The sequence below is a fragment of the Salvelinus namaycush genome, unplaced genomic scaffold, assembly GCF_016432855.1.
Source record: "Salvelinus namaycush isolate Seneca unplaced genomic scaffold, SaNama_1.0 Scaffold2170, whole genome shotgun sequence".
Taxonomy (NCBI): domain Eukaryota; kingdom Metazoa; phylum Chordata; class Actinopteri; order Salmoniformes; family Salmonidae; genus Salvelinus; species Salvelinus namaycush.
In genome coordinates, this window is record NW_024058976.1 from 1 (window position 1) to 24,488 (window position 24,488).

A 24,488-nucleotide genomic window follows, 5' to 3' on the forward strand; every position below is an offset into this window, starting at 1 on the left:
CTTTTGTTATTTGCCTGTTTGGGAAATTGCGCGATTCTTGCAATTCTCTTTCAGCCTCTCATCAACTAGCTGTTTTTGCAGAATGTTACAAATACGATAGTTATTCACTAGTCATATTAACTAGGTGTTATTTCCATTACCGTAAGTCATTTATTTATCAACTGGTTTTCAACAAAGCAGCAGGACATGCAGGCGCTAAATAGTTGTCAGAAGTGGGTGTCGAACACACGCCTCCAGGGGAGACTGTGACCTGAATGGCTTAATGGTTATTTTCAACGCAATTGTGTTTTTGTTATATTTTTCGGGTTTAACAAGGCATCTCACCTATGACGTGTGGCTTGACTTTAGATGCGGCGAGTTCGATTACCCTGCAGACTATAAGAGTGTCTTCAGAATATGGCCATTTTGACATGAATATAAAAATCCCTCATATAGGACCCAAAAAGTGTCTGGAGCAATCCGTGACAACAGGTCCACATGTCAAAATGGGGGAAATCTTAGCAAAAGGCTTAATGGTTATTCATGAGAATCGTGTTGTTGTATTTTTGAGTGTATCATGGGATCTCACCTGAAATCTGTGGCTTGCCCACAAACCTGTAACCTATGCTACTGTTGACCTCAAGAGCTAGAAGGATGGATAACCAGGTGTGTAAATGTGTGAGGTGAGATAGATGGCCTGCAGTCCTATCCCAAATGGACACCTGATCCCTATGTACTTGTGGAGATCTGAGAGGATGTGATTGGTATATGAAACACGAATAAACTTCCACCTCCGGAGGGGTCCCAAAAAAATGTATTTTCGTTGTCGGCAGGATTCGAACCTGCGCGGGAAGATCCCAATGGATTTCTAGTCCATCGCCTTAACCACTCGGCCACGACAACTGTGACAGTAGAATTTTTTGTTAGAAGTGAAGGGCCCGGCAGGCATAGCCTACAGCAAATGATAATTTAATAACTGAAGGATAATGTAGTAACTCACTATAATACATTAACTTCATGAAATGTTCCCCTCATTCAGTTGTTATTAAGTACTGCTTTTTCTTATTTTCTTTGCCCAGCTCCAGAAGGTTGAGAGGGTTAATTTACTAATTGTTATTTCACTGTGTGAAGTTGTTATTTCATCTTCTGATTATTACTGCAAAGCAGCATGACTCCTGCGTGAGAGCAGCTAAACATCTGTCAGAAGTGGGATTTGAACCCACGCCTCCAGGGGAGACTGCGACCTGAACGCAGCGCCTTAGACCGCTCGGCCATCCTGACTACTGGACAGTAACTGGGTTTCGGGTTAAAGAGTAGAAGACCAGTAAATGACCAGTAAATAAAGACCAGTAAATGCACGATACTGACTTGCACTTTCAATAGTCATTTGTTTTTATCAATTAAAAGCTCCAGTCATTGATTTAACCTCAATATGGCCTTCAATGGGAAACGCGTAGAAAATCGTCATTGATTGAGCGCTAAAGTGGCCTCAGAATATGGACATTCTGATATAAATGATCAAATTGCTCAGATAAGACCGAAAAGGTGTCTGGAAGTATGAGCAACCATCAGGGTAAGAGTGACAACAGGTCCACACGGGGGAAATCTTAACAAATGGCTTAATGGGTATTTTCAGCGCAATCTTGTTTTTATTTATTTTTAGGGTTTAACAAGGCAGCTCACCTGTGACCTGTGGCTTGACTTTAGATGCGGCGACTTCGATTACCCTGAAGACTATATGTTTGTTCTTCCCGCCAATACAATCCACTGACAACGACCGACGAGTTGTGCCTTCCGAGATGCCTTTTGTTATTTGCCTGTTTGGGAAATTGCGCGATTCTTGCAATTCTCTTTCAGCCTCTCATCAACTAGCTGTTTTTGCAGAATGTTACAAATACGATAGTTATTCACTAGTCATATTAACTAGGTGGTATTTCCATTACCGTAAGTCATTTATTTATCAACTGGTTTTCAACAAAGCAGCATGACATGCAGGCGCTAAACAGTTGTCAGAAGTGGGTGTCGAACACACGCCTCCAGGGGAGACTGTGACCTGAATGGCTTAATGGTTATTTTCAACGCAATTGTGTTTTTATTATATTTTTCGGGTTTAACAAGGCATCTCACCTATGACGTGTGGCTTGACTTTAGATGCGGCGAGTTCGATTACCCTGCAAACTATAAGAGTGTCTTCAGAATATGGCCATTTTGACATGAATATAAAAATCCCTCAGATAGGACCAAAAAAGTGTCTGGAGCAATCCGTGACAACAGGTCCACATGTCAAAATGGGGGAAATCTTAGCAAAAGGCTTAATGGTTATTCATGAGAATCGTGTTGTTGTATTTTTGAGTGTATCATGGGATCTCACCTGAAATCTGTGGCTTGCCCACAAACCTGTAACCTATGCTACTGTTGACCTCAAGAGCTAGAAGGATGGATAACCAGGTGTGTAAATGTGTGAGGTGAGATAGATGGCCTGCAGTCCTATCCCAAATGGACACCTGATCCCTATGTACTTGTGGAGATCTGAGAGGATGTGATTGGTATATGAAACACGAATAAACTTCCACCTCCGGAGGGGTCCCAAAAAAATGTATTTTCGTTGTCGGCAGGATTCGAACCTGCGCGGGAAGATCCCAATGGATTTCTAGTCCATCGCCTTAACCACTCGGCCACGACAACTGTGACAGTAGAATTTTTTGTTAGAAGTGAAGGGCCCGGCAGGCATAGCCTACAGCAAATGATAATTTAATAACTGAAGGATAATGTAGTAACTCACTATAATACATTAACTTCATGAAATGTTCCCCTCATTCAGTTGTTATTAAGTACTGCTTTTTCTTATTTTCTTTGCCCAGCTCCAGAAGGTTGAGAGGGTTAATTTACTAATTGTTATTTCACTGTGTGAAGTTGTTATTTCATCTTCTGATTATTACTGCAAAGCAGCATGACTCCTGCGTGAGAGCAGCTAAACATCTGTCAGAAGTGGGATTTGAACCCACGCCTCCAGGGGAGACTGCGACCTGAACGCAGCGCCTTAGACCGCTCGGCCATCCTGACTACTGGACAGTAACTGGGTTTCGGGTTAAAGAGTAGAAGACCAGTAAATGACCAGTAAATAAAGACCAGTAAATGCACGATACTGACTTGCACTTTCAATAGTCATTTGTTTTTATCAATTAAAAGCTCCAGTCATTGATTTAACCTCAATATGGCCTTCAATGGGAAACGCGTAGAAAATCGTCATTGATTGAGCGCTAAAGTGGCCTCAGAATATGGACATTCTGATATAAATGATCAAATTGCTCAGATAAGACCGAAAAGGTGTCTGGAAGTATGAGCAACCATCAGGGTAAGAGTGACAACAGGTCCACACGGGGGAAATCTTAACAAATGGCTTAATGGGTATTTTCAGCGCAATCTTGTTTTTATTTATTTTTAGGGTTTAACAAGGCAGCTCACCTGTGACCTGTGGCTTGACTTTAGATGCGGCGACTTCGATTACCCTGAAGACTATATGTTTGTTCTTCCCGCCAATACAATCCACTGACAACGACCGACGAGTTGTGCCTTCCGAGATGCCTTTTGTTATTTGCCTGTTTGGGAAATTGCGCGATTCTTGCAATTCTCTTTCAGCCTCTCATCAACTAGCTGTTTTTGCAGAATGTTACAAATACGATAGTTATTCACTAGTCATATTAACTAGGTGGTATTTCCATTACCGTAAGTCATTTATTTATCAACTGGTTTTCAACAAAGCAGCATGACATGCAGGCGCTAAACTAGTTGTCAGAAGTGGGTGTCGAACACACGCCTCCAGGGGAGACTGTGACCTGAATGGCTTAATGGTTATTTTCAACGCAATCGTGTTTTTAGTTATATTTTTCGGGTTTAACAAGGCATCTCACCTATGACGTGTGGCTTGACTTTAGATGCGGCGAGTTCGATTACCCTGCAAACTATAAGAGTGTCTTCAGAATATGGCCATTTTGACATGAATATAAAAATCCCTCAGATAGGACCAAAAAAGTGTCTGGAGCAATCCGTGACAACAGGTCCACATGTCAAAATGGGGGAAATCTTAGCAAAAGGCTTAATGGTTATTCATGAGAATCGTGTTGTTGTATTTTTGAGTGTATCATGGGATCTCACCTGAAATCTGTGGCTTGCCCACAAACCTGTAACCTATGCTACTGTTGACCTCAAGAGCTAGAAGGATGGATAACCAGGTGTGTAAATGTGTGAGGTGAGATAGATGGCCTGCAGTCCTATCCCAAATGGACACCTGATCCCTATGTACTTGTGGAGATCTGAGAGGATGTGATTGGTATATGAAACACGAATAAACTTCCACCTCCGGAGGGGTCCCAAAAAAATGTATTTTCGTTGTCGGCAGGATTCGAACCTGCGCGGGAAGATCCCAATGGATTTCTAGTCCATCGCCTTAACCACTCGGCCACGACAACTGTGACAGTAGAATTTTTTGTTAGAAGTGAAGGGCCCGGCAGGCATAGCCTACAGCAAATGATAATTTAATAACTGAAGGATAATGTAGTAACTCACTATAATACATTAACTTCATGAAATGTTCCCCTCATTCAGTTGTTATTAAGTACTGCTTTTTCTTATTTTCTTTGCCCAGCTCCAGAAGGTTGAGAGGGTTAATTTACTAATTGTTATTTCACTGTGTGAAGTTGTTATTTCATCTTCTGATTATTACTGCAAAGCAGCATGACTCCTGCGTGAGAGCAGCTAAACATCTGTCAGAAGTGGGATTTGAACCCACGCCTCCAGGGGAGACTGCGACCTGAACGCAGCGCCTTAGACCGCTCGGCCATCCTGACTACTGGACAGTAACTGGGTTTCGGGTTAAAGAGTAGAAGACCAGTAAATGACCAGTAAATAAAGACCAGTAAATGCACGATACTGACTTGCACTTTCAATAGTCATTTGTTTTTATCAATTAAAAGCTCCAGTCATTGATTTAACCTCAATATGGCCTTCAATGGGAAACGCGTAGAAAATCGTCATTGATTGAGCGCTAAAGTGGCCTCAGAATATGGACATTCTGATATAAATGATCAAATTGCTCAGATAAGACCGAAAAGGTGTCTGGAAGTATGAGCAACCATCAGGGTAAGAGTGACAACAGGTCCACACGGGGGAAATCTTAACAAATGGCTTAATGGGTATTTTCAGCGCAATCTTGTTTTTATTTATTTTTAGGGTTTAACAAGGCAGCTCACCTGTGACCTGTGGCTTGACTTTAGATGCGGCGACTTCGATTACCCTGAAGACTATATGTTTGTTCTTCCCGCCAATACAATCCACTGACAACGACCGACGAGTTGTGCCTTCCGAGATGCCTTTTGTTATTTGCCTGTTTGGGAAATTGCGCGATTCTTGCAATTCTCTTTCAGCCTCTCATCAACTAGCTGTTTTTGCAGAATGTTACAAATACGATAGTTATTCACTAGTCATATTAACTAGGTGGTATTTCCATTACCGTAAGTCATTTATTTATCAACTGGTTTTCAACAAAGCAGCATGACATGCAGGCGCTAAATAGTTGTCAGAAGTGGGTGTCGAACACACGCCTCCAGGGGAGACTGTGACCTGAATGGCTTAATGGTTATTTTCAACGCAATTCGTGTTTTTATTATATTTTTCGGGTTTAACAAGGCATCTCACCTATGACGTGTGGCTTGACTTTAGATGCGGCGAGTTCGATTACCCTGCAAGACTATAAGAGTGTCTTCAGAATATGGCCATTTTGACATGAATATAAAAATCCCTCAGATAGGACCAAAAAAGTGTCTGGAGCAATCCGTGACAACAGGTCCACATGTCAAAATGGGGGAAATCTTAGCAAAAGGCTTAATGGTTATTCATGAGAATCGTGTTGTTGTATTTTTGAGTGTATCATGGGATCTCACCTGAAATCTGTGGCTTGCCCACAAACCTGTAACCTATGCTACTGTTGACCTCAAGAGCTAGAAGGATGGATAACCAGGTGTGTAAATGTGTGAGGTGAGATAGATGGCCTGCAGTCCTATCCCAAATGGACACCTGATCCCTATGTACTTGTGGAGATCTGAGAGGATGTGATTGGTATATGAAACACGAATAAACTTCCACCTCCGGAGGGGTCCCAAAAAAATGTATTTTCGTTGTCGGCAGGATTCGAACCTGCGCGGGAAGATCCCAATGGATTTCTAGTCCATCGCCTTAACCACTCGGCCACGACAACTGTGACAGTAGAATTTTTTGTTAGAAGTGAAGGGCCCGGCAGGCATAGCCTACAGCAAATGATAATTTAATAACTGAAGGATAATGTAGTAACTCACTATAATACATTAACTTCATGAAATGTTCCCCTCATTCAGTTGTTATTAAGTACTGCTTTTTCTTATTTTCTTTGCCCAGCTCCAGAAGGTTGAGAGGGTTAATTTACTAATTGTTATTTCACTGTGTGAAGTTGTTATTTCATCTTCTGATTATTACTGCAAAGCAGCATGACTCCTGCGTGAGAGCAGCTAAACATCTGTCAGAAGTGGGATTTGAACCCACGCCTCCAGGGGAGACTGCGACCTGAACGCAGCGCCTTAGACCGCTCGGCCATCCTGACTGCTGGACAGTAACTGGGTTTCGGGTTAAAGAGTAGAAGACCAGTAAATGACCAGTAAATAAAGACCAGTAAATGCACGATACTGACTTGCACTTTCAATAGTCATTTGTTTTTATCAATTAAAAGCTCCAGTCATTGATTTAACCTCAATATGGCCTTCAATGGGAAACGCGTAGAAAATCGTCATTGATTGAGCGCTAAAGTGGCCTCAGAATATGGACATTCTGATATAAATGATCAAATTGCTCAGATAAGACCGAAAAGGTGTCTGGAAGTATGAGCAACCATCAGGGTAAGAGTGACAACAGGTCCACACGGGGGAAATCTTAACAAATGGCTTAATGGGTATTTTCAGCGCAATCTTGTTTTTATTTATTTTTAGGGTTTAACAAGGCAGCTCACCTGTGACCTGTGGCTTGACTTTAGATGCGGCGACTTCGATTACCCTGAAGACTATATGTTTGTTCTTCCCGCCAATACAATCCACTGACAACGACCGACGAGTTGTGCCTTCCGAGATGCCTTTTGTTATTTGCCTGTTTGGGAAATTGCGCGATTCTTGCAATTCTCTTTCAGCCTCTCATCAACTAGCTGTTTTTGCAGAATGTTACAAATACGATAGTTATTCACTAGTCATATTAACTAGGTGTTATTTCCATTACCGTAAGTCATTTATTTATCAACTGGTTTTCAACAAAGCAGCAGGACATGCAGGCGCTAAATAGTTGTCAGAAGTGGGTGTCGAACACACGCCTCCAGGGGAGACTGCGAACTGAATGGCTTAATGGTTATTTTCAACGCAATCGTGTTTTTATTATATTTTTCGGGTTTAACAAGGCATCTCACCTATGACGTGTGGCTTGACTTTAGATGCGGCGAGTTCGATTACCCTGCAGACTATAAGAGTGTCTTCAGAATATGGTCATTTTGACATGAATATAAAAATCCCTCATATAGGACCCAAAAAGTGTCTGGAGCAATCCGTGACAACAGGTCCACATGTCAAAATGGGGGAAATCTTAGCAAAAGGCTTAATGGTTATTCATGAGAATCGTGTTGTTGTATTTTTGAGTGTATCATGGGATCTCACCTGAAATCTGTGGCTTGCCCACAAACCTGTAACCTATGCTACTGTTGACCTCAAGAGCTAGAAGGATGGATAACCAGGTGTGTAAATGTGTGAGGTGAGATAGATGGCCTGCAGTCCTATCCCAAATGGACACCTGATCCCTATGTACTTGTGGAGATCTGAGAGGATGTGATTGGTATATGGAACACGAATAAACTTCCACCTCCGGAGGGGTCCCAAAAAAACGTATTTTCGTTGTCGGCAGGATTCGAACCTGCGCGGGAAGATCCCAATGGATTTCTAGTCCATCGCCTTAACCACTCGGCCACGACAACTGTGACAGTAGAATTTTTTGTTAGAAGTGAAGGGCCCGGCAGGCATAGCCTACAGCAAATGATAATTTAATAACTGAAGGATAAAGTAGTAACTCACTATAATACATTAACTTCATGAAATGTTCCCCTCATTCAGTTGTTATTAAGTACTGCTTTTTCTTATTTTCTTTGCCCAGCTCCAGAAGGTTGAGAGGGTTAATTTACTAATTGTTATTTCACTGTGTGAAGTTGTTACTTCATCTTCTGATTATTACTGCAAAGCAGCATGACTCCTGTGTGAGAGCCGCTAAAGATCTGTCAGAAGTGGGATTTGAACCCACGCCTCCAGGGGAGACTGCGACCTGAACGCAGCGCCTTAGACCGCTCGGCCATCCTGACTTCTGGACAGTAACTGGGTTTCGGGTTAAAGAGTAGAAGACCAGTAAATGACCAGTAAATAAAGACCAGTAAATGCACGATACTGACTTGCACTTTCAATAGTCATTTGTTTTTATCAATTAAAAGCTCCAGTCATTGATTTAACCTCAATATGGCCTTCAATGGGAAACGCGTAGAAAATCGTCATTGATTGAGCGCTAAAGTGGCCTCAGAATATGGACATTCTGATATAAATGATCAAATTGCTCAGATAAGACCGAAAAGGTGTCTGGAAGGCATGTGCGCTGTCACGGATCACATGACGCAGAATATGGCCTCCTGACTTGATTCCGTCCTCTTGACAGTCGACAGCAGTGTCTTCTAGCTCTGTTGCTACCCAAAAACGGCCACACCGAATAACAGATCATGGTGGGTAAGACAGCGTACAGTCGGTTAATAAGGACAACAGGAATAGTCTATAACCATTAAACTGTGTTTTTATATTATTATGGTTTGATAATATTATATTAGGATATGCTTTGGAGCTATAGCCGAATCGTAGCTTTGTGTTGTCATCTTTCAGCAACACTGATTATATATGGTTTGATGCATGCGCATATCCCACGCAGTTACACAGTCCTCCCATTTATATGTAGATTCTCGTTTTATGCCGCGATGTAGTTAAAGTAGCGTTATCCGTGTAGGCAACAAATATGATGACTTAAATTGAAAGTACATCGTGTGCTTTTTGTGTTTACGGTCCTGCAGTGTATGTGCCTACGTGCGGCTCGGCCATTGCTGAATTCCCGCTCTCCTCCATCCCGAAGTGTGCACTTGTTTACTCGGTTACTCTCTGCGTAGGGATATATCAAACACGCACTTTCGCTATATGCCCATGCATTCTACAATATTTACCCGAGAGATCACACGCAGTGGTTTTTAATCCTTGAAAAATAAATCATCACTCGTTTTAAACACGACGCGTTTCTTGTCTGTATGGCCAATCTCACAAGTGGAAACGGCTCGTGCAGAACTGCCTTTGACATTACCACCACAAGTTGACATATGACAGTTATAGTACAGTGTGTAAGCTATAGGACTATTCTATGGTAGGGACGGGTAGAGGGTCTATGGTTACCCTAGCTGAAGTCCCTATAGGCCGTTTTGATATGAAGTACCGATATATGCCTTGTAGAGGGTTCAGGTGCCCGACAGAAGCTGTTCTCTCTTTCTGTTCGTGTTATTTACAAATAACTAGTCAGATACGTGTGTGATTAGACCAAGCATATGTGACTCTGGCCACAAATGACAACTATGCCAAAGGAGCGATGGTTCTGGGGAGGTCACTACTCAACCATAACACAACCAAACAACTGGTGGTTCTGATTGGACCACAGGTAGCAGAGCCCTGCAGGTAACACATACACACGCTTGCACTCATGTATATATATATATATATATATATATAGCAGTGGTGGGCCAGCAAGGCCTTCTCTGCTGGCCTAAACATCATCAGAATATATATATTTTTTTAAATATATTTTCCCACAAATATGTATTAAATTATTCCCCAGAGTAAGAATTATACTCTTCATTTCACAGCTTTCCTCTTGGTTGCACTGCTTCCAGCCCCAGGTTGAGATTTGGAGGGCTGGTCTTTATGTTAGATCTTTTATCCAATCATATTCAGCCATCATGTGTTGCCAGGGGTCTAAAATCTGCCCTCAGGCCTTCAGAATCAACAGTGCGGGCGCTTGTAGCTTAAAGTGAATGGAACTGAAAATTTAGTGTCAACCAATCAGCTTTAGAGTTGGCTATTGTACGCCTGCTGGCTGGCTCCAGTGTTACACAGGAGCCAGCTAGCAGGCGTAGTGCGTGCACATCTTTTGATTGGATTACCAATATTGAGAAGCAGGTCCTATGGGCAGGTCTATGCAGATCCTCAGAACTAGGAAACTGAATTTGATAAACGAATTAATTTGCGTACGACTAAGCTGTTTTTTCAACCCACAATGGCGGAAGGAGGAGAAGATATCGATTTGGTCGAGGATATAATTATAACGCCATTCTCAAGACGAACTTTTCAAGAAAAGTTAGACATTGTAAGGAGAGGTCGCCCTACGCCGACGCAACTAAGCCTGTCACAGGCGGGAAAGGGGTTCGTTCGCCACTTTCAAAGTTCCAACTACGAGCGCTATCAATGGCTCACAGGCTCCGAGAAGCACTGCAAACTGTACTGCTGGGAATGCCTATTATTTGCAAGTGATCGATTTGGTGTTTGGAGCCACACTGGCTTTGCAAACTTGAGTTGTCTAACCAAGGCAGCAATGAGACACCAAAGTACGGCTGGGCACTTACAAGCAATGGTGCTTTTGAAAACTTTTGGGGACACCCGAGTGGATCTACAGCTCAACGAACAATCGCGCAGGGCAACGGAGCTGCACAATGAAAAGGTGAAGAAAAATAGGGAAATATTGAAAAGACTCATTGATTGTGTCATGTTTTTGGGTAAACAGGAACTTTCATTTAGGGGACACGATGAAAGTGCTGACTCCACAAACAAAGGGAACTATGTGGAGCTTCTTTCTTTTCTTTCTGAAAGCAACACAGATTTACAATACCACCTGTCCACTAACGAAGTGTTCATTGGGACGTCAGGCAAAATACAAAATGACCTAATTTATGCTATTGTTGAAGTGATGGGAGAAGAGATCAAAATGGAGATTAAAAAAGCTCCCTTTGTTGCTGTTATGGTGGACGAGACAACAGATGTGGGAAATGCAGCACAGCTCTCACTCGTCCTGCGTTATGTGACGGACACAGGAGTCAAGGAGCGATTTATCCGATTTGAAGATGTGACAAGCGGCAAGCGAGCTGATGACATTGCCGCTCTTATTTTCCGTTTCTTGGAGGAAAATGAATGTAGTCTGAATAAAGTTGTGGCACAGTGTTTTGATGGCGCAGCAGTCATGGCATCTGGACTCAATGGGGTGCAGGCCAAAGTTAAGAAGAGGGCACCGATGGCCTTATTCATTCACTGCTATGCACATCGACTAAATTTAGTACTGACTCAAGGAGCCTCAAAGCTTAAAGAATGCAAGGTCTTCTTTGCCAATCTCAATGGCCTTGCAGCATTTTTCTCACGATCCCCTAAGCGCACGCAACTGCTGGATGACATCTGCAAGCGTCGTCTTCCTAAGGTTGCACCAACGAGGTGGCAATATACATCTAGATTGGTCAATGCAGTCTTTGAAAAGAGAGTTGCCCTAAAGGAGCTGTTTAACCACTTACTGGAACATCATGATGACCATGACGGGGATACTGTGCTTATGGCTGATGGATTTAATGCACGTTTGGATGATTTTGAGTTTTGTTTTTTGCTTGAAACATTCAATGGGATTTTTAATTATTCGGATGTGCTTTTTGGAATTCTACAGAAACAAACTTTGGATGTACAATTCTGCCTGACAAGGGTGAACGAGTTGTGACACAATTGAGCGAGAGAGGTGCAGGTTCAGTCAAATCTACGATGACACAGCGCGCATCTCAAGTTCACCCAGCGCACGCAGGGGCCCAGCACAAGGAGACCCTCGCACATACTATCAACAACTCCACAGCAATATTCTGGACAACATTCTTTGCCAGATACGAAACAGGTTTCAAGACCACGAAAAATTAATGTTTCTCTCCCTCCTGGACCCCCGGCACTTTCAGACCTACCGGAAAAAATTCCCGCAAACAGCCTTCTCCAGCTTAACAGAGAGTCACGGAACACTGTTCGACCTATCCAAGCTAAAAACAGAACTGACTGTAATGTATGCTATGACTGATTTTGAAGGGAAAAGTCCCTCTGATCTCCTTAAGCAGAAAAATCTGAATGAGGACATGGGGCAACTTTACACATTGGCATGTGTGACAGTGACTATCCCTGTGTCCACGGCTTCTGTCGAGCGGTCATTCTCGGCCTTAAAGCGAATCAAAACGTATTCCAGAAATGCTACTGGACAGACTCGGCTTTCAGCATTAGCCTCCATGTCGATAGAAAAGGACTTATTGGTGGAACTAAAATGCACAGATAGACTGTACAACAGAGTCATTGAAGTCTTCTTGAGGAAAGAAAGGAGGAAGGATTTTGTGTTCAAATAATCAGTCTTTGGTGAGTAGGCATACAATGCATGTTATTTTTTATTAAATGTGTATGTTTCGCATTTTATTTCGTTAATATTATATACCCTATATATTAACAAAATAAAATGGCAAATAGCCTATGTTGCAAATTATTTGTTTTCTTTTATTTTCAGTGTTATTTTTTATTAAATGTGTATGTTTCGCATTTTATTTCGTTAATATTATATACCCTATATATTAACAAAATAAAATGGCAAATAGCCTATGTTGCAAATTATTTGTTTTCTTTTATTTTCAGTGAATAGTTATGTGTCTTTATCATCACGGTGAAACTGCTTTGGGTGCGGCAATGCGCTGTTTAGTGAACACACTGTATTTATTTTTGGGGGGACTTAAAGCTCAAAGTTGGTGGACCAGAAATGGATAGAAGAAGAATATTAATATAACTCTGTTGCACTCGACTATGTTCTTGCCTATTAGTTGAACTGTACTGTATTGTACTCTTCCCCTGCAATTCTCTGAATAAAAATGTCAATTTCAAGGTGACGCAACGCCTGGCTATACTGTGTTTCTATCTAAATGTATAGTGTCTAGAGCCATGGCATCATAATGATGGTAATAAGAGGTGGATTAATTCGGGTGGGACTGTGTAGGACCTCACTGAAGGCCCAGGCCCCAGGCCCACGGCACGCTACTGATATATATATATATATACACACACACACACACACACACCGTGATCTATGCTCAGTGTTTGACACACCCATGGCCTTGTCTCTGTTAGTTTTGTATTGGCCAAGCCTGAGTACACCTGAGCAGGAAACACACAACTCAAACCGTGTGTGTGTGTGTGTGTGTGTGTGTGTGTGTGTGTGTGTGTGTGTGTGTGTGTGTGTGTGTGTGTGTGTGTGTGTGTGTGTGTGTGTGTGTGTGTGTGTGTGTGTGTGTGTTGCAGGGCCATGCTGAGTAGCATCTATGACGAGGTGTGTGTGGTGGATATCTTGGACTCTGGGGACACGGCCCACCTGGCCTTGATGAAGAGACCAGACCTCGGAGTGACCTTCACCAAGCTGCACTGCTGGACACTCACACACTACACCAAGTGTGTGTTTATGGACGCAGACACGCTGGTGAGCACACACGCACTCACACTCCTTACTCAGTTCAAATTACAGCAAGTCTGTATTAAGGGCTAAATATTGTGTGTGTGCGCAGGTGTTGTCCAACATCGATGAGCTGTTTGAGAGGGAGGAGTTATCTGCTGCGCCTGATCCTGGTTGGCCAGACTGTTTCAACTCAGGGGTGTTCGTCTTTGAACCATCCAATGAAACATACCTTATGACACACTGCACTGAGAACGGCAGCTTTGACGGTGAGTTCTGTATTATTATTATTATCCCATTGAGATGTGAATGTGTTTTATCCATGTGAGTCCCATTGAGATATGAATGTGTTTTATCCATGTGAGTCCCATTGAGATGTGAATGTGTTTTATCCATGTGAGTCCCATTGAGATGTGAATGTGTTTTATCCATGTGAGTCCCATTGAGATGTGAATGTGTTTTATCCATGTGAGTCCCATTGAGATATGAATGTGTTTTATCCATGTGAGTCCCATTGAGATGTGAATGTGTTTTATCCATGTGAGTCCCATTGAGATATGAATGTGTTTTATCCATGTGAGTCCCATTGAGATGTGAATGTGTTTTATCCATGTGAGTCCCATTGAGATGTGAATGTGTTTTATCCATGTGAGTCCCATTGAGATATGAATGTGTTTTATCCATGTGAGTCCCATTGAGATGTGAATGTGTTTTATCCATGTGAGTCCCATTGAGATATGAATGTGTTTTATCCATATGAGTCCAATTGAGATATGAATGTGTTTTAAGGAAGCCCTGGCCAAGAGCAAGCAGCTGCAGTACAGAATTAAATACATGGTACAAAGAGTGTGTGTCTGGGGTGGTGCAATAAACGCTATATCTCCTATGGACTTTCCTTAAACTCTGCTGCCAACAAGATCCTATAGATCCTAAAATACCTGTCATGTTCTCATCTAACCTCTCCCCCTCCCCACTCTCATTTTCCCTCTCTCACTCTCTCTCCCTCTCCCCTTCTCTCTCTCCTTCCTTCTTCCCCTTCTCTCCCACCACCTCTCTTTCCCACCCCCCCTCTCTCTTTTTCTCCCCTTCTCTCTCCCTCTCCCCTTCTCCCTCCCTCTCTCTCTCTCTCTAGGTGGGGACCAAGGAGTTCTGAACAGTTTCTTCAATACCTGGTCAACAGCAGACATTTCCAAACACCTGCCTTTTATCTACAACCTCAGCAGCATCGCTATATACACCTATCTACCAGCCTTCAAACAGTAGGCGCACACACACACACACACACTCCAGTGTTGTCACAGTAGAAGTTATTTCATGCATCACACTTTAGCTCCAAATCCCTGGCTTCCTGCCCTCAACTGTGTGTGTGTGTGTGTGTGTGTGTGTGTGTGTGTGTGTGTGTGTGTGTGTGTGTGTGTGTGTGTGTGTGTGTGTGTGTGTGTGTGTGTGTGTGTGTGTGTGTCAGGGAGAGAATGTCAGAGAGAGAGGGATGGAGAGAGTGAGTGAAAGAGAGCGATCATCAGGAAGAAAAGTGAGAGTGAGTGAGAGAGAGAGAGCATGAGGGAGAAGAGTGCATGTTTTGGCGTTAATAAGCCAAGCCAAGGTCAGTTGAAAGGGTCTGTGGTGTTGAGTTTCAAGAGAGGAGTGTCTCAGGCCTGCCCTGAAATAACGCACACTGGTACTGCCGACAACCCCAAAATACAGTATAGCTTTGTCACATACAGTACATATACAAACACTCTCTCCTAGTTAACCCTAATTTATTCTACAAGTACGCAACGCAAGAACGAAATCACCACACACACACACACACACTAAGACTTAGGATGGCTGAGAGGATGGCTTCCGTTTTATGGGCTCTTAACCAACCGTGCTATTTTGTGTGTTTTTTCACATTGTTTGTAACTTATTTTGAACATAATGTTGCTGCTACTGTCTCTTATGACCAAAAATTGCTTCTGGATATCAGAACAGCGATTACGAATTGGACAAATACATTTAATATAATGAGTCGGGAGGATATACTCCAAACACCCGAACAGGCCCTCATCCCCATCATTCGCAGGAGAAAGAAACAGAGATTTCGCAGAAAGAGATCGGGGTGCCTTGTGACGATGAGGCGACGAGTGGCTAATCTGCCCTTGCCATTCGTACTGTTAGCAAACGTTCAATCGCTGGAAAATAAATGGGATAAACTGAAAGCACGTATATCCTACCAACGGGACATTAAAAACTGTAATATCTTATGTTTCAGCGAGTCGTGGCTGAACGACGATATTAATAACATACAGCTGAGGGTTATACACTCTATCAGCAGGATAGAACAGCAGCCTCTGGTAAGACACGGGGTGGGGGCCTATGTATATTTGTAAACAACAGCTGGTGCACGATATCTAAGGAAGTATCAAGATTTTGCTCGCCTGAGGTAGAATATCTCATGATAAGCTGTAGACCACACTATCTACCTAGATAGTGTTCATCTGTATTTTTCGTAGTTGTCTACATACCACCACGGACCGATGCTGGCACTAAAACGGCACTCAATGAGCTATATACCACCATAAGCAAACAGGAAAACGCTCATCCAAAGGTGGCGCTTTAATGCAGGGAAACTTTAATCAGTTTTACCTAAATTCTATCAGCATGTTAAATGTGCAACCAGAGGGGGGGAAAACTCTAGACCACCTTTACTCCACACACAGAGACGTGTACAAAGCTCTCCCTCGCCTTCCATTTGGCAAATCTGACCATAATTCTATCCTCCTGATTCCTGCTTACAAGCTAAAATTTATGCAGGAAGCACCAGTGACTCGGTCAATAAAAAAGTGGTCAGATGAAGCAGATGCTAAACTACAGGACTCTTTTGCTATCACAGACTGGAACATGTTCCGGGATTCTTGAGGAGTACACAACATCAGTCACTTGCTTCATCAATAAGTGCATCGATGACATCATCCCCACAGTGACTGTTCGCACATACCCCAACCAGAAGCCATGGATTAGAGGCAACATTCGCACTGAGCTAAAGGGTAGAGCTGCTGCTTTCAAGGAGCTAGACTCTAACCCGGGAGCTTATAAGAAATCCTGCTATGCCCCCCGACGAACCATCAAACAGGCAAAATGTCAGTACAGGACTAAGATCGAATCGTACTACATTGGCTCCGACGCTCGTCGGATGTGGCAGGGCTTGCAAATTATTACAGACTACAAAGGGAAGCACAGCCGAGAGCTGCCCAGTGACACGAGCCTACCAGACGAGCTAAATAACTTCTATGCTCGCTTCGAGGCAAGGAACACTGAAAAATGCATGATAGCATCAGCTGTTCCAGACGACTGTGAGTAAGACCTTTAAACAGGTCAACATTCACAAGGCCACCGGGTCAGACGGATTACCAGGACATGTACTCCGAGCATGCACTGACCAACTGGCAAGTGTCTTCACTGACATTTTCAACCTCTCCCTGTCTGAGTCTGTAATACCATCATGTTTCAAGTAGACCACCATAGTCCCTGTGCCCAAGAACACTAAGGTAACCTGCCTAAATGACAACAGACCCGTAGCACTCACGTCTGTAGCCATGAAATGCTTTAAAAGGCTGGTCAGGGCTCACATCAACACCATTATCCCAGAAACCCTAGACCCATCCAATTTGCGTACCTCCCCAACAGATCCACAGATGATGCAATCTCTATTGCACTCCACACTGCCCTTTCACACCTGGACAAAAGGAACACCTATGTGAGAATGCTATTCATTGACTACAGCTCAGCATTCAACACCATAGTGCCCTCAAAGCTCATCACTAAGCTAAGGACCCTGGGACTAAACACCTCCCTCTGCAACTGGATCCTGGACTTCCTGACAGGCCGCCCCCAGGTGATAAGGGCAGGTAACAACACATCTGCCATGCTGATCCTCAACACAGGAGCTCCTCAGGTGTGCGTGCTCAGTCCCCTCCTGTACTCCCTGTTCACTCATGACTGCACGGCCAGGCACGACTACAACACCATCTTTAAGTTTGCCGATGACACAACAGTGGTCGGCCTGATTAACGACAACGATGAGAGTCTATACGGTGGAGGTCAGAGACCTGGTCGTGTGGTGCCAGGACAACAACCTCTCCCTCAACATGATCAAGACAAAGGAGATGATTGTGGACCACAGGAAAAGCAGGACCAAGCACGCCCCCATTCTCACAGACGGAGCAGGTTGAGAGCTTCAAGTTCCTTGGCGTCCACATCACCAACAAACTAACATGGTCCAAGCACACCAAGACAGTCGTGAAGAGGGCACGACAAAACCTATTCCCCCTCAGGAGACTGAAAAGATTTGGCATGGGTCCTTAGATCCTCAAAAGGTTTTACAGCTGCACCATTGAGAGCATTCTGACGGGTTGCATCACTGCCTGGTATGGCAACTGCTCGGCCTCCGACCGCAAGGCACTACAGAGGGTAGTGCGTACGGCCCAGTACATCACCAGGACCAAGCTTCCTGCCATCCAGGACCTCTATACCAGGCAGTGTCAGAGGAAGGCCCTAAACATTGTCAAAGACTCCAGCCACCCTAGTCATAGACTGTTTTCTCTGCTACCGCACGGCAAGCAGTACCGGAGCGCCATGTCTAGGTCCAAGAGGTCCCCCCCCCCCCCCCCTTCTACGCTGCTGCTACTCTCTGTTATTATCTATGTCATAGTCACTTTAATAACACTACCTAAATGTACAGATTACCTCAATTACCTCGACCCCGGTGCCCCCGCACATTGACTCTATACCGGTACCCCCCTGTATATAGCCCCGCTATTGTTATTTTACTGCTGCTCTTTAATTATTTGTTATTTTTATCTCTTACTTTGTTTAGGTATTTTCTTAAAACTGCATTGTTGGTTAAGGGCTTGTAAGTAAGCATTTCACTGTAAGGTCTACACCTGTTGTATTCAATGCATATGACAAATAAAATTTGATTTGATATTGATTTGATTTACAACCTCTGGTGTGTGTGTGTTTGTAGGTACGGTCATGAGGCTAAGGTGGTCCACTTCCTGGGGAAGGTGAAGCCGTGGAGCTACTACTATGACACCCAGACTGGGAAGGTCAAAGGTCACCCTGACCCCTGGCTCGGGTGACCTGCACCCTGACTTCCTGGTTCAGTGGTGGAACCTCTACTCCTCTGGGGTCCTACCTGCTCTCAGAGACTCATATGGAGAAACACTGTTCTGCTCCGGCTGCACTGAGGTACTGTGTGTGTGTGTGTGTGTGTGTGTGTGTGTGTGTGTGTGTGTGTGTGTGTGTGTGTGTGTGTGTGTGTGTGTGTGTGTGTGTGTGTGTGTGTGTGTGTGTGTGTGTGTGTGTGTGTGTCTCATAGCGTGTGTACTTCTTCTTAAGATCTCCAGTACTGACAATGGTTTCTGAATCTTGAAAGATGTATAACAAGACTTGTGAGATGTTCAGGGCTTTCGGAATGTATTCACACAGCTTGACTTTTTCCACATTCTGTTGTTACAGCCTGAATTTAAAATGGATTCATTTGAGATTGTGTCACTGGTCTACACACAATACCCCATAATGTCAAAGTGGAATTATGTTTTTAGGATTTTTTTATAAATTAATTCAAGATGAAAAGCTGAAATGTATTGAGTCACAGTATTCAACCCCTTGTGTTATGGCAAGCCTCAATAAGTTCAAGAGTAAAAATGTGCTTAACAAGTCACATAATAAGTTGCATTGACTCACTCTGTCTTAACATGATTTCTGAATGACTACCTCATCGCTGTACCCCACACATACATTATCTGTAAGGTCCCTCAGTCAAGCAGTGAATTTCAAACAGATTCAACCACAAAGAACAGGGAGGTTTTCCAATGCCCCGCAAAGAAGGGAACCTATCGGTAGATGGGTAAAAATAAAAAAGCAGACATTGAATATCCCTTTAAGCATGGTGAAGTTATTAATTACACTTTGGATGGTGTATCAATATACCCAGTCACTACAAAGATGCAGGCGTCCTTCCTAACTCAGTTGCCGGAGAGGTAGGAAACTGCTCAGGAAATTCATCATGAGGCCAATGTGGACTTTAAAACAGTTAGAGTTTAATGACTGTGATAGGAGGAAACTGAGGATGGATCAATAACATTGTAGTTACTCCACAATACTAACCTAATGTACAATGTGAAAAGAAGGAAGCCTGTACAGAATACAAAATATTCCAAAACATGCATTCTGTTTGCAATAAGGGAATACAGTAAAACTGCAAAAAATGTGGCAAAGAAATGAACTTTGTCCTTTGTCCACAAAGTGTTATGTTTGGGGAAAATCCAACACATCACTGAGTACCACTCGTCATATTTTCAAGCATGGTGGTGGCTGCATCATGTTATGGGAATGCTTGTCCTCAGCAAAGACTAGGGAGTTTTTTAGGATCAAAAGAAACGGAATAAATCTCAGCACAGGAAACATCCTTTAGGAGAAGCCTGGTTCAGTCTGCTTGGGATACAAATTCACCTTTCAACAGGACAATAACCTAAAACACAAGGTCAAATGTACACTGGAGTTGCTTACCAAGACGACATTGAATTTTCCTGAGTGGCCTAGTTTGACAGTTTTGACTTAAATTGGCTTGAAAATCAATGGCATGACTTGGAAATGGCTGTCTATCAATGATCAACATCCAACTTGACAGAGCTTAAAAAATATCACAAATACAATAATGTACAATCAAGGTATGCAAAGCTCTTAGAGACTTTTCCAGAAAGACTCACAGCTGTAATCACTGCCAAAGTTGATTCTAACACGTATTGACTGAGGTGTATAGAACTTACTTAATTTAAATATTTCTCCATTTCATTTTGTCATTATGGGGTATGGTGTGTAGATGGGTGAGAGAAACAAATCTATTTAATCCATTTTGAATTTAGGATGTAACACTACCAAATGTGGAGTAAGGCAAGGGCTATGCATACTTTCTTAAGGCACTGTATGTGTTTTGAGGGGACTGTTGAAGGACAGTTTGTGTATGTGAGTACAGTGTGTTCACAGTGTAATCGTACAGTAGTTTAAGTACAGTATTTGCTGGTTTCAGTCGCTGATGATGATGGTGTGTGTGTGTGTGTGTTGACCCTCTGTAGTGGCAAGTCATTGACATGGTAACCTCTCTCCCTGTCTCTCATGGATACTTTAAACAGACCCCGGCTCCTGCCCTTCGTTCTGTTTCTCTGTAGAGGAAGCTGCTGATTGGTCAATGCTTTGGGTTGAGGGGAAATGCTTCATGGCTGTCACCGTCACCCTTGTATTAGTGAGTATTTCTCCATGTCTCAGAATGCTCATCTTGCTTGCCTCCCCTGTCTCTCCCTCCACCCCCTATAGGAGGAGGTCTGTGACAGTGTGGTTGAGACCATCCTCCCCCCGCCTCCCCCTCAGGCGCCCCAGGTGTCCAGTGAGGAGAGGAGGCAGCGATGGGAGGCGGGGCAGGCGGACTACATGGGAGCCGACTCCTTCGAAAGCATCCAGAGGAAACTGGACTGCTTCCTCAAGTAGAGGGTCAGAGGAGGGATGACGGACGGAAAGGGCATCTATTGGCAGGCCTGAGATGCGTCAGTCAGGGCGGGGATCAACTGGCATTCGAACCAATCAGAAGAGGTAGAGCGGTAGAGCATGACGTATTGAAAAACAGTCCCATCCTGGGCCTCTCTCTCTCTCGGTTTTTCTCTCTCGTGTGTGTGCGTGCGTGTTTGTGTGTTCGTGTGGCCTGGTCCTGCAGAAATAACCCCTGCAGAGACTGGGCCATTCAGTGTTTGAACACCAGTTTACTACACTATGCAGCCCCCATACCACCACCTCGGTGCAGAAGCCTTGGTCAGTAAGTAATGTCTCAGTAATAACCTCACTGTGACTCTGCCTCACCAAGTCCCATCCAGACCCCATGACTCTAACAGCTCAAACCCAGTTACTCAGTCAAGCCTGATAATGATAGAGGTAGGGCAGTTGTGCTTTTACTCTTTAAAGTATTCAGAGATGCGTGGGTATGAAGTATTTCCCTCTATACAATGGAAGAACTGTTATTTAGTTTATTAAAGTTTGCATCCCAGCGGTTATTTTTGCTCTCCATATGTGTGTTGTGCATGCATGCTTGTTTCTTTATATTAGGATTATTGTGAAGGAAGCCCGTTTCTAAAGTGGAAAACCCACCGAAGCGCTTGTCATTTTGCCATGTCCTGTTTGTTGTCATCACTTCCTGTTGGGTTTCATCACTTCCGGTGTAGTCTGACCAGTTGCCTTACCACCGTCAAAGACTCTTATTACACAACTAGGCCTATTCTAGTTGTCGCCGTTCACAGTTTACAGAAAACACTTCTCTGCTGCTGCCAAACCCCCCCCCCCCCTCCACCTCTACTCATTCAACCCTCCTACAGACTTACCTCTACGCTCCTCCAGCTCCACTCTACTCATTCAACCCTCCTACAGACTTACCTCTATGCTCCTCCAGCTCCACTCTACTCATTCAACCCTCCTACAGACTTACCTCTACGCTCCTCCAGCTCCACTCTACTCCATTCAACCCTCCAACAGACTTACCTCTACGCTCCTCCAGCTCCACTCTACTCATTCAACCCTCCTACAGACTTACCTCTACGCTCCTCCAGCTCCACTCTACTCCATTCAACCCTCCAACAGACTTACCTCCACGCTCCTCCAGCTCCACTCTACTCATTCAACCCTCCAACAGACTTACCTCTACGCTCCTCCAGCTCCACTCTACTCATTCAACCCTCCTACAGACTTACCTCTACGCTCCTCCAGCTCCACTCTACTCATTCAACCCTCCTACAGACTTACCTCTACGCTCCTCCAGCTCCACTCTACTCATTCAACCCTCCTACAGACTTACCTCTACGCTCCCCCAGCTCCACTCTACTCATTCAACCCTCCAACAGACTTACCTCTACGCTCCTCCAGCTCCACTCTACTCATTCAACCCTCCTACAGACTTACCTCCACGCTCCTCCAGCTCCACTCTACCCATTCAACTCTCCTACAGACTTACCTCTACGCTCCTCCAGCTCCACTCTACTCATTCAACCCTCCTACAGACTTACCTCCACGCTCCTCCAGCTCCACTCTACTCATTCAACCCTCCTACAGACTTACCTCTACGCTCCTCCAGCTCCACTCTACTCATTCAACCCTCCTACAGACTTACCTCTACGCTCCACTCTACTCATTCAACCCTCCTACAGACTTACCTTTACGCTCCTCCAGCTCCACTCTACTCATTCAACTCTCCTACAGACTTACCTCTACACTCCCCTAGCTCCACTCTACTCATTCAACCCTCCTACAGACTTACCTCTACGCTCCTCCAGCTCCACTCTACTCATTCAACCCTCCAACAGACTTACCTCTATGCTCCACTCTACTCATTCAACCCTCCAACAGACTTACCGCCACGCTCCTCCATCTCCACTCTACTCATTCAACCCTCCTACAGACTTACCTCTACACTCCCCTAGCTCCACTCTACTCCACCCTTCTCTACCCTCAACTTGACACCCCCCATCTCCAATTCAACTCACCCCTCCTACAGCCCCACCTTGTCAACCCCCCCTCCACCACCCTCCAACATCACCACCCTGATGTCTCTTCCTCTCCCAGAAGTGTGTACCTTCATCCCACCTTGTGGATTTAAAAGGAATGGACTGGTGTGAGGAAAATCATATCAGATATTATTTTGACATGGTGAAAACTCATGTCCATGATTAATCCAATGCTTTCACATCCATGAAGGGGACAGAGTGAGCAGGTCAAGTGCACACGGGGGCATAAGGCCAGTAGGGAATCCTAACGCACACACAGCCTAAAATGATCTAGTAAGTAATGGGATGTAATAGTTTTGTGGTCCCTCTTAACACACCCACAAATGGCTCTATAGAGACGTTTCCAAACACTGTGAAACCTTGTGTGTTGTGAACACACCCCGGTAGTTCTCACTGTTTCTGTTCTCTGTAGACACCTAATAAAGGACTGGTGAAGAAGTCTCCATCTGTCTTTTATTCTAGCTATGTGGCTACTACAAATACCACCTAACTACTAGTACTACTGAACTGTGTTTGTGTGTGTGATTGTCTGGGTGTGTGTGTGTGTGATTGTCTGGGTGTGTGTGATTGTCTGGGTGGGTGTGTGTGTGTGTGTGTGTGTGCTCAATGATGGTATTGAAGTTATAACAAAAGGTTGTGATTTTAGGTGCTCTCTGTTTCAGACCTGGGATAAATATAGTTTTTAACTGCTTTGTGGAAAGTAAAAATCTTTCCGGGGGCTACTTAGCTACTTTGGAGGTGACTACAACTATTGGAATACAGATTCCAAAAACGGACCACTTCTTAAACCCAAATACAGACCTCAGAAAGTTACTATCCAAACTATTTGAGTACCTACTTTTGTTACCTATTTGAATATGGATCTGAGAAAGCAACTACTTTTTTTTACAAATATTTGAATACAGATCTCAGGAAGTGAGTACTTTTCTGAAACTATTGGATTAGCAGCCTTCAACTAATGGCAGGGCTGTATCTGGAACTGCGTGTTGAAGATAGAAATAGAATGAATAGAGCACACACACACACTCCTATACTATTCCAATCTATCTGACAGCATATTGGATCTACACAATACATTTCTATCAGAAACATTTTGTAAATGTCCATTCTCCTGAATGTCCATTGCCACAGGTGTACATAATCAAGTGTAACCAATGCTATTTTGTACAGAGAAGTATAAATAAATTGTGACGCTCAACTACTGTATGACTCCTTAAACATGCCACTGAAAAGATTGAAAGCTGCAATTAATTTTACGATACCTGAACATACTGCAGAGCAATTCAAAGCCATTTTTCA

The 24,488-nt window shown here is 43.7% G+C and overlaps 10 non-coding genes and 1 pseudogene across 10 annotated transcripts; 1 reads left to right on the forward strand and 10 right to left on the reverse strand.

The window, feature by feature from the left end:
* Positions 1-800: 800 nt before the first annotated feature.
* Positions 801-882, reverse strand: trnas-aga. Its single transcript has one exon. It is a non-coding gene; the product is annotated as a tRNA-Ser (tRNA).
* A 295-nt stretch (positions 883-1,177) lies between these two features.
* Positions 1,178-1,260, reverse strand: trnal-cag. Its single transcript has one exon. It is a non-coding gene; the product is annotated as a tRNA-Leu (tRNA).
* Positions 1,261-2,582: 1,322 nt separating this feature from the next.
* trnas-aga lies at positions 2,583-2,664 on the reverse strand. The gene has a single exon. It is a non-coding gene; the product is annotated as a tRNA-Ser (tRNA).
* Positions 2,665-2,959: 295 nt separating this feature from the next.
* Positions 2,960-3,042, reverse strand: trnal-cag. Its single transcript has one exon. It is a non-coding gene; the product is annotated as a tRNA-Leu (tRNA).
* A 1,324-nt stretch (positions 3,043-4,366) lies between these two features.
* trnas-aga lies at positions 4,367-4,448 on the reverse strand. Its single transcript has one exon. It is a non-coding gene; the product is annotated as a tRNA-Ser (tRNA).
* A 295-nt stretch (positions 4,449-4,743) lies between these two features.
* On the reverse strand, positions 4,744-4,826 carry trnal-cag. Its single transcript has one exon. It is a non-coding gene; the product is annotated as a tRNA-Leu (tRNA).
* Positions 4,827-6,150: 1,324 nt separating this feature from the next.
* trnas-aga lies at positions 6,151-6,232 on the reverse strand. Its single transcript has one exon. It is a non-coding gene; the product is annotated as a tRNA-Ser (tRNA).
* A 295-nt stretch (positions 6,233-6,527) lies between these two features.
* Positions 6,528-6,610, reverse strand: trnal-cag. The gene has a single exon. It is a non-coding gene; the product is annotated as a tRNA-Leu (tRNA).
* Positions 6,611-7,932: 1,322 nt separating this feature from the next.
* On the reverse strand, positions 7,933-8,014 carry trnas-aga. The gene has a single exon. It is a non-coding gene; the product is annotated as a tRNA-Ser (tRNA).
* Positions 8,015-8,309: 295 nt separating this feature from the next.
* Positions 8,310-8,392, reverse strand: trnal-cag. The gene has a single exon. It is a non-coding gene; the product is annotated as a tRNA-Leu (tRNA).
* Positions 8,393-9,645: 1,253 nt separating this feature from the next.
* LOC120038375 lies at positions 9,646-21,132 on the forward strand (annotated as a pseudogene).
* Positions 21,133-24,488: the final 3,356 nt, after the last annotated feature.